The 10000-nt window shown below is 60.4% G+C and overlaps 1 non-coding gene across 1 annotated transcript; it reads right to left on the bottom strand.

Moving 5' to 3' along the window:
- Window positions 1-924: 924 nt before the first annotated feature.
- On the bottom strand, window positions 925-2739 carry LOC142793751 (small subunit ribosomal RNA). Its single transcript, XR_012891793.1, has one exon. It is a non-coding gene; the product is annotated as a small subunit ribosomal RNA (ribosomal RNA).
- Window positions 2740-10000: the final 7261 nt, after the last annotated feature.

The following is a 10000-nucleotide window of genomic DNA, read 5'->3' as shown; positions in this document are numbered from 1 at the left end:
CAAGTCGTTGCGGCACCTTCCCAAAGCGCGCAGACCCGCTAATCGCGACGAGCGCGACGTGGCCGTGCCGCCTTTCCCTCGGCAGCAAGCAAAACGCCTGGCAACGTCGACGCTCCCCTAACCGCGATCTCGCACCGTGTTTCGTGTGGCGAATTCAAAAGCCGGCCGGCGCTGCTGCAACCATTACGGTCGGTACGCATACGCCGCGGAGGGCGGGACGGTCATCGGAGCGTGCGGTTCCTCCATCGAGTACTGCGCACCTCGGCCGTCGCATCGCCGTGCCATGACCGGCCGCGCGTCAACGCGAACCGGTGCCAGCGAGATCCCTCGCCTGCAAGAACCGACCGGCAGCCTCCGTCACCCGAGGACGCGGAGGCGCTTGCCGCGGACGGCGGGACGGTATGCACTGGTGCACAGCGGACCCGTCACATCGCCAGTTCCTTGACCGACCGCCGACGCTTGTGCCGTTCCTCTCGTACTTGGCAGTCGCCGCGCGATTGTCGGGTCTCGTTCTTGCACGCTCGAACGGTCGGGAGGGCACTCGGCTGGCGTTTCGGGAACGCGCAGCCTCGCCTTCTACCGACGTAACCACGACTCGCCGTTCGCGCTCCGCCGCTCCTGTTTACAGTACTAGGCGGTCCCGCAGCGGTCGGGTCGCGCATTTCGAGCGCTTCGAGCCACGGTGCAGTGGCGGGTCGAAAGCCGACCTATGAGTGCGTTGCGCCGTTTGTACCCGCGTCCGCCACCTGGCCGACCGTCCAAGGTCGCGGTGTTGGCGTCCGCTGGGCGCAACAATTTGTCACGGGGTGCCGCTCCACATTCAGGCAGCCCCGTGGGGAAAAGCCGACCCCGCGTCCAAACGGGGTCAGCGGCAGAAAGTGTCGGGCGCAGACGCAGCTGAGGCGCTCACCCTTCACAATCCGTTAATGATCCTTCCGCAGGTTCACCTACGGAAACCTTGTTACGACTTTTACTTCCTCTAAATGATCAAGTTTGGTCATCTTTCCAACAGACCGGCGCAACCGAAAGGCCGCGCCGGACATCGGTCCGAAGACCTCACTAAATCATTCAATCGGTAGTAGCGACGGGCGGTGTGTACAAAGGGCAGGGACGTAATCAACGCGAGCTTATGACTCGCGCTTACTGGGAATTCCTCGTTCAAGGGGAACAATTGCAAGCCCCTATCCCAATCACGAAAGAAGTTCCACGGGTTACCCAGTCTTTTCAGACAGGGATAAAGACACGCTGCTTCCTTCAGTGTAGCGCGCGTGCGGCCCCGGACATCTAAGGGCATCACAGACCTGTTATTGCTCTGTTTCGTGCGGCTAGGAGCCGCTTGTCCCTCTAAGAAGGTTGTAAGGTGCTGGGAACCCCGCACCTATTTAATAGGCTAGAGTCTCGTTCGTTATCGGAATTAACCAGACAAATCGCTCCACCAACTAAGAACGGCCATGCACCACCATCCACCGAATCAAGAAAGAGCTCTCAATCTGTCAATCCTCCCAGTGTCCGGGCCGGGTAAGTTTTCCCGTGTTGAGTCAAATTAAGCCGCAGGCTCCACTCCTGGTGGTGCCCTTCCGTCAATTCCTTTAAGTTTCAGCTTTGCAACCATACTTCCCCCGGAACCCAAATACTTTGGTTTCCCGGAAGCTGCCCGCCGAGTCATTTGAGTAACTCAGGCGGATCGCTGGTTGGCATCGTTTATGGTCAGAACTAGGGCGGTATCTGATCGCCTTCGAACCTCTGACTTTCGTTCTTGATCAATGAAAACATTCTTGGCAAATGCTTTCGCAGTAGTTCGTCTTGCGACGGTCCAAGAATTTCACCTCTAGCGCCGCAATACGAATGCCCCCGTCCGTCCCTCTTAATCATTACCTCGTATTCCAAAAACCAACAGAACAGAAACGAGGTCTTGTTCTATTATTCCATGCAAGTTTATTCAGGCGACTCGCCTGCGTTGAGCACTCTAATTTTTTCAAAGTAAAAGCACCGGCCATCTCGAGGCACACAATGAAGTGCACCAAGAAAGAACCGGCATGATGTTCAGTCCGAGCCGTCGCATCGGGTAGATGCACTACTCGTCTGGAACTGAGATCCAACTACGAGCTTTTTAACCGCAGCAGCTTTAGTATACGCTATTGGAGCTGGAATTACCGCGGCTGCTGGCACCAGACTTGCCCTCCAATTGATCCTCGTTAAAGGATTTAGAGTGTACTCATTTCAATTACGGGGCCTCAAAAGAGTCCCGTATTGTTATTTTTCGTCACTACCTCCCCGTGCCGGGAGTGGGTAATTTGCGCGCCTGCTGCCTTCCTTGGATGTGGTAGCCGTTTCTCAGGCTCCCTCTCCGGAATCGAACCCTGATTCTCCGTTACCCGTAACAACCATGGTAAGCAAGTAACCTACCATCGAAAGTTGATAAGGCAGACACTTGAAAGAAACGTCGCCGGCTCGTGGCCATGCGATCAGCACAAAGTTATCCAGAGTCACCACACAATACGGGCCGAAACCCGATCGATCTTGGTCTAATAAAAGCACCCGTTACCCAAAGGGCTCCAGGCTCACTGCATGTATTAGCTCTAGAATTGCCACAGTTATCCAAGTAGGAAGAAACGATCTAAGGAACCATAACTGATTTAATGAGCCATTCGCGGTTTCGCCTTATTTCGGCATGTACTTAGACATGCATGGCTTAATCTTTGAGACAAGCATATGATTACTGGCAGGATCAACCAGGTAATCGTTCGACTGCGCGTCCGTCCTCGCCCTCGGCGGGCCGGACGCAGTCTGTGTGCGGCGGAGGCCACCTTCAGGCGCCCCAACACGCTTATTTTGCACTCCGAGATGACGGCGTTCGAGCTCGCTACGGCACAACCTTCCCGAAAGACGAGTGGGAGCCGTGCGGCAAGAAGCACGTTCATGCTCGCTCTTTTTCGTTGCATCGACTCGGTCGCGCCGTGCGGGTTGCCCAAGCCCGCTGCACTGTCGGTGGACCGGCCGGAACTAGCAACGGAGCCGAGACTGCAAAGCCGCCAGACGACGGGTCACGCCCGCGTCTTCGGCGCTTTCGCATCTGAATCGCCCGAGGACGACACGGAACACACCTCGATATCGTGGTAAAACGGCACCGTCCGACAACCAGCCCCTAACGCATCAAGCGGATGAGGCTGCAGACGACTGCCGTGGATTCCCCTGGAGCAGACCCGAGGACACGCTTGACGAGGCCGAAGCCCGCCGCATATCAGACACCCGGTCGCTTTCGCGTACGCCGCTCACGAGAACCCCCACATAATAGCAGCGATAAGTACCCAGACCTCCTTGGGCCCTAATACGAGCGTACTCGAGAAAATTTCACCGCGGGTGTGCCCCGAAACGTGTGGCATGTTGAGCGTGCCACAAGTCTACGTCGCTCTCAAACCCGCCGAGGTCGTAGAATTTGCGACCCTACTCACGAAATTCCCACCGAGGATACGGCCGCAAACGTACCGCACCTTGGGTAGGCCACGAGTTTGTGCAACACTACGCTGACGGCACAGCACCGAGGTCGTGCGCGCACGCACGGGAAAATTCCGCCGCGGTTTCTGCCGAAAACGTGAGGCACCACGACTCTCCGCAAGTTCGCGTCGACTGCGAAAGACCGAAGTCGTGAACGACGTGTCCGCTACTCGCCGCCGACACGCTGGACACCAAACGTACAACGACTCGACGGCGTCGTAGAGGCCCACGACGCGGTTTTCCTTAACGACGTCTCGGCGTGGCACCGACAGGTTAGAACGGCCGACCAACGTTCCCTGTCCGCCGTTCGGCTCAGTCGAAGGGCTCGGCGACTTCGGCAACGCTGCGAAGCCGCACGGTGACGCACGCCATGTCCCCATTTTTTTTTTCTTTCTGCGTCTGCCGGGGTGCCCCTATAATAGCAGCGATAAGCACCCAGACCGCCGTGGGTCGCTCGCCCCGGCTGACGTGGTTTTTCGTACTCCTGCGGCGGTCGCCGTCAAGCACGTCCAAATACGCTACTTTCGTGGGCGCATTCACGCTCTTTCGCTTCGCCGGAGTGCCAGCACTCACTCTGCCAAAAACGGCGAACATCCGAGCGGCGGTTCCCACTTTTGCGTCGGCGTCGCAAACCCCGCCCCGGCAGACGAGGTTTGCCGTACTCGTGCGACGGTGGCCGGCGGGCACGTCGAAAGACGCCGATATCGTGCGCGAATTGGCGCACCTTGGCTTCACCGGAGTGCCGCCACTGACTCCTCCAAAAACGGCGAAGATCCGAGCGGCGCTTCCCACTTTCGCATCGGCGTCCCGAACTCCGCCCCGGCTGACGCGGTTTACCGTACTCGTGCGACGGTCGCCGGCGAGCACGTGGAAAGACGCCGATATCGTGCCCGAATCGGCTCCGTTCGGCTTCGCCGGAGTGCCAGCACTGGCTCGGCGAAAGACGACGAACATCCGAGCGACGGTTCTCACTATTGCGTACGCGTCGCAAACCCCGCCCCGGCAGACGCACTTTGCCGTACTCGTGCGACGGTCGCCGGCGAGCACGTAGAAAGACGCCGATATCGTGCCGGAATCGGCCCCGTTTGGCTTCGCCGGAGTGCCAGCACTCACTCGGCCACAAACGGCGAACATCCGAGCGGCGGTTCCCACTTAGCCGTCGGCGTCCCGAACTCCGCCCCGGCAGACGCGGTTGCCGAGCTCGTGCGACTAGCGACCGCGAAGCCGTCTCGCGACGCCGCTTTCGTGCGCGGCTCCCACTGCGACCTGGGTCACCCGAGGTCGACGAGCAAAAAAGAATGTCGAAAAAAATTTTTTTTTTTTTTTTGCGTCTGCCGGGGTGCCCCTATAATAGCAGCGATAAGCACCCAGACCGCCATGGGTCGCTCGCCCCGGCTGACGTGGTTTTTCGTTTTCCTGCGGTGGTCGTCGTCAAGCACGTCCAAACACGCCACTTTCGTGGGCGCATTCGCGCTCTTTCGCTTCGCCGGAGTGCCAGCACTCACTCTGCCAAAAACGGCGAACATCCGAGCGGCGGTTCCCACTTTTGCGTCGGCGTCGCAAACCCCGCCCCGGCAGACGAGGTTTGCCGTACTCGTGCGACGGTGGCCGGCGGGCACGTCGAAAGACGCCGATATCGTGCACGAATTGGCGCACCTTGGCTTCACCGGAGTGCCGCCACTGACTCCTCCAAAAACGGCGAAGATCCGAGCGGCGCTTCCCACTTTCGCATCGGCGTCCCGAACTCCGCCCCGGCTGACGCGGTTTACCGTACTCGTGCGACGGTCGCCGGCGAGCACGTGGAAAGACGCCGATATCGTGCCCGAATCGGCTCCGTTCGGCTTCGCCGGATTGCCAGCACTGGCTCGGCGAAAGACGACGAACATCCGAGCGACGGTTCTCACTATTGCGTACGCGTCGCAAACCCCGCCCCGGCAGACGCACTTTGCCGTACTCGTGCGACGGTCGCCGGCGAGCACGTAGAAAGACGCCGATATCGTGCCGGAATCGGCCCCGTTTGGCTTCGCCGGAGTGCCAGCACTCACTCGGCCACAAACGGCGAACATCCGAGCGGCGGTTCCCACTTAGCCGTCGGCGTCCCGAACTCCGCCCCGGCAGACGCGGTTGCCGAGCTCGTGCGACTAGCGACCGCGAAGCCGTCTCGCGACGCCGCTTTCGTGCGCGGCTCCCACTGCGACCTGGGTCACCCGAGGTCGACGAGCAAAAAAGAATGTCGAAAAAAATTTTTTTTTTTTTTTTTGCGTCTGCCGGGGTGCCCCTATAATAGCAGCGATAAGCACCCAGACCGCCATGGGTCGCTCGCCCCGGCTGACGTGGTTTTTCGTTTTCCTGCGGTGGTCGTCGTCAAGCACGTCCAAACACGCCACTTTCGTGGGCGCATTCGCGCTCTTTCGCTTCGCCGGAGTGCCAGCACTCACTCTGCCAAAAACGGCGAACATCCTAGTGGCGGTTCCCACTTTTGCGTCGGCGTCGCCAACCCCGCCCCGGCATACGCGGTTTGCCGTACTCGTGCGGCGGTGGCCGGCGGGCACGTCGAAAGACACCGATATCGTGCGCGAGTCGATGCTTCTTGGTCTCGCAGGAGGGCCGCCACTCACTCCTGCAAAAACGGCGAAGATCCGAGCGGCGCTTCCCACTTTTTCGTCGGCGTCGCAAACCTCGCCCCGGCAGACGCGCTTTGCCGTACTCGTGCGACGGTCGCCGGCGAGCACGTCGAAATACGCCGATATCGTGCCCGAATCGGCCCCGTTTCGCTTCGCCGGAGTGCCAGCACTCGCTCGGCCAAAGACGACGAACATCCGAGCGACGGTTCCCACTATTGCGTACGCGTCGCGAACCCCGCCCCGGCAGACGCGGTTTGCCGTACTCGTGCGGCGGTGGCCGGCGGGCACGTCGAAAGACGCCGATATCGTGCACGAATTGGCGCTCCTTGGCTTCACCGGAGTGCCAGCACTCACTCGGCCAAAAACGGCGAACATCCGAGCAGCGGTACCCACTTAGCCGTCGGCATCCCGAACTCCGCGCCGGCTGACGCGGTTGCCGAGCTCGTGCGACTAGCGACCGCGAACGCGTCTCGCGACGCCGCTTTCGTGCGCGGCTCCCATTGCGACCTGGGTTACCCGAGCTCGACCAGCAAAAAAGAAGGTCGAAAATTTTTTTTTTTTTTCTGCGTCTGCCGGGGTGCCCCTATAATAGCAGCGATAAGCACCCAGACCGCCGTGTGTCGCTCGCCCCGGCTGACGTGGTTTTTCGTACTCCTGCAGCGGTCGCCGTCACGCACGTCCAAATACGCCACTTTCGTGGGCGCATTCGCGCTCTTTCGCGTCGCCGGAGTGCCAGCACTCACTCTGCCAAAAACGGCCAACATCCGAGCGGCGGTTCCCACTTTTGCGTCGGCGTCGTAAACCCCGCCCCGGCAGACGCGGTTTGCCCTACTCGTGCGACGGTCGCCGGCGAGCGCGTCGAAAGACGCCGATATCGTGCGCTAATTGGCGCTCCTTGGCTTCTCCGGAGTGCCGCCACTCACTCCTCCAAAAACGGCGAAGATCCGAGCGGCGTTCTCCACTTTCGCATCGGCGTCCCGAACTCCGCCCGGGCTGACGCGGTTTACCGTACTCGTGCGACGGTCGCCGGCGGGCACGTCGAAAGACGCCGATATCGTGCCGTAATCGGCCCCGTTTGGCTTCGCCCGAGTGCCAGCACTCACTCGGCCAAAAACGGCGAACATCCGAGCAGCGTTTCCCACTTTCGCATCGGCGTCCCGAAGCCCGCCCCGGCAGACGCGGTTTGCCCTACTCGAGCGACGGTCGCCGGCGATCACGTCGAAAGGCGCCGAATTCGTGCACGAATCGATGCTTCTTGGTCTCGCAGGAGGGCCGCCACTCACTCCTGCAAAAACGGCGAAGATCCGAGTTGCGCTTCCCACTTTTTCGTCGGCGTCCCGAACTACGCCCCGGCTGACGCGGTTTACCGTACTCGTGCGACGGTCGCCGGCGGGCACTTCAAAATACGCCGATTTCGTGGGCGCATTCACGCTGTTTCGCTTCCCCGGAGTGCCAACACTCACTCTGCCGAAAGCGGCGATCATCCGAGCGGCGGTTCCCACTTTTGCGTCGGCTTCGCAAACGGCGCCCCGGCAGACGCGCTCGTGCGACGTACTCGTGCGACGGTCGCCGGCGAGCACGTCGAAAGACGCCGATATCGTGCTCGAATCGACCCCGTTTCGCTTCGCCGGAGTGCTGCCAGTCACGGCGCAGAAAACGGCGAACAAGTGTTTTTTTTTTTTTTTTTTCCTAGAATTTGTGTTATAGAAGGCACATTTGATATCGGACGATAATTTTCAACTTTATCACGCGCACCGATTTTCGTGTAGAGGTTTGCAAGTTTATGGGAATTTCTCCACTTGGAATAATGCGATTTAGTAGTACTACGAGAACTTCATGGATGTACTCAAGGGTACGGGGCAAGTCAGTTACGTCAACACCTGCAGATTTTTTACACTTCAAACTGAAAATTGTTGGTTGTGAGTCCTCGTGTGATATTAAAGGCCGATTCGCTAACACATAGAACAAAGAAAGAAAGGAAGAAAAAACGCCCGCGCTCGCTCAAGAAACCTGGGTTCGCAACAAGTGGCAACAACAAGCAACCGAGCGAGTGCGCCAAAACCCGTGGCGGCCGAACAAACGCGAAGTCCCAACCGCGTCAGCCGGGGCGGCACGGGACAGGAAAAATCACTTCAGCCGGGGCGGCGGGGCACCGAATAAACCTCGTCACCTCGTCGCAGGATAAAAGAGGAAACAAAAAGTCTAAACAGCGTCTGCTGGAGCGAATGCGTAATAAAACAACAACAACAACAAAAAAAAAAAACACCCGCGCTCAAGAAGTCTGCAATCACCACAAAAGGCGACTGTGACCGAGCAGCGTCAGCCGGGGCCGTGCGGAAACGGAAAAACCGCGACTACCGGGGCGTCGAGGCACCGAAAAATCCACTTCAGCCGCGGCGAAAAAAAAAACAAAAAGAAAGACGGAGGGGGGGGGGGGGGGAACCACGTCTGCCGGGGCGAAGGAAAAAAAAAAACGCGTCTGCCGGGGCGAGCCCGGGTGCGGCACCACCGGGAAAACTGTGGCAAACAGACATGGCGATCGAGTGAGTGGGCCGCCAGCCAGGCTCAGCCAAAAAGTGCAAAGTCCGAACTGCGTCAGCCGGGGCGGCAAAAACCACGTCAGCCGGGGCGGCGCAAAAAACCGCGTCTGCCGGGGCGGCACGAAACCGCGTCAGCCGGGGCGGCGCGAAAACTGCGTCAGCCGGGGCGAAAGAAAAAAAAAAAAAAAAACGCGTCTGCCGGGGCGAGCCCGGGTGCGGCACCACCGGGAAAACTGTGGCAAACAGACATGGCGATCGAGTGAGTGGGCCGCCAGCCAGGCACAGCCGAAAAGTGCAAAGTCCGAACCGTGTCAGCCGGGGCGGCAAAAAACCGCGTCAGCCGGGGCGGCGCAAAAAACCGCGTCTGCCGGGGCGGCACGAAACCGCGTCAGCCGGGGCGGCGCGAAAACTGCGTCAGCCGGGGCGAGCCCGGGTGCGGCACCACCGGGAAAACTGTGGCAAACAGACATGGCGATCGAGTGAGTGGGCCGCCAGCCAGGCTCAGCCAAAAAGTGCCAAGTCCGAACTGCGTCAGCCGGGGCGGCAAAAAACCGCGTCAGCCGGGGCGGCGCAAAAAACCGCGTCTGCCGGGGCGGCGCGAAAACCGCGTCTGCCGGGGCGGCGCGAAAACTGCGTCAGCCGGGGCGAAAGAAAAAAAAAAACGCGTCTGCCGGGGCGAGCCCGGGTGCGGCACCACCGGGAAAACTGTGGCAAACAGACATGGCGATCGAGTGAGTGGGCCGCCAGCAAGGCTCAGCCAAAAAGTGCTAAGTCCGAACTGCGTCAGCTGGGGCGGCAAAAAACCGCGTCTGCCGGGGCGGCACGAAACCGCGTCAGCCGGGGCGGCGCGAAAACCGCGTCTGCCGGGGCGGCACGAAACCGCGTCAGCCGGGGCGGCGCGAAAACTGCGTCAGCCGGGGCGAGCCCGGGTGCGGCACCACCGGGAAAACTGTGGCAAACAGACATGGCGATCGAGTGAGTGGGCCGCCAGCCAGGCACAGCCGAAAAGTGCTAAGTCCGAACTGCGTCAGCCGGGGCGGCAAAAACCGCGTCAGCCGGGGCGGCGCGAAAACCGCGTCTGCCGGGGCGGCACGAAACCGCGTCAGCCGGGGCGGCGCGAAAACTGCGTCAGCCGGGGCGAGCCCGGGTGCGGCACCACCGGGAAAACTGTGGCTAACAGACATGGCGATCGAGTGAGTGGGCCACCAGCCAGGCTCAGCCAAAAAGTGCTAAGTCCGAACTGCGTCAGCCGGGGCGGCAAAAACCGCGTCAGCCGGGGCGGCGCAAAAAACCGCGTCTGCCGGGGCGGCACGAAACCGCGTCAGCCGGGGCGGCGCGAAA

Source organism: Rhipicephalus microplus, unplaced genomic scaffold, assembly GCF_043290135.1.
Source record: "Rhipicephalus microplus isolate Deutch F79 unplaced genomic scaffold, USDA_Rmic scaffold_328, whole genome shotgun sequence".
Taxonomy (NCBI): Eukaryota; Metazoa; Arthropoda; class Arachnida; order Ixodida; family Ixodidae; genus Rhipicephalus; species Rhipicephalus microplus.
Note: the sequence above shows the minus strand (reverse complement) of the source record. Positions and strands in the feature narration are given on the sequence as shown.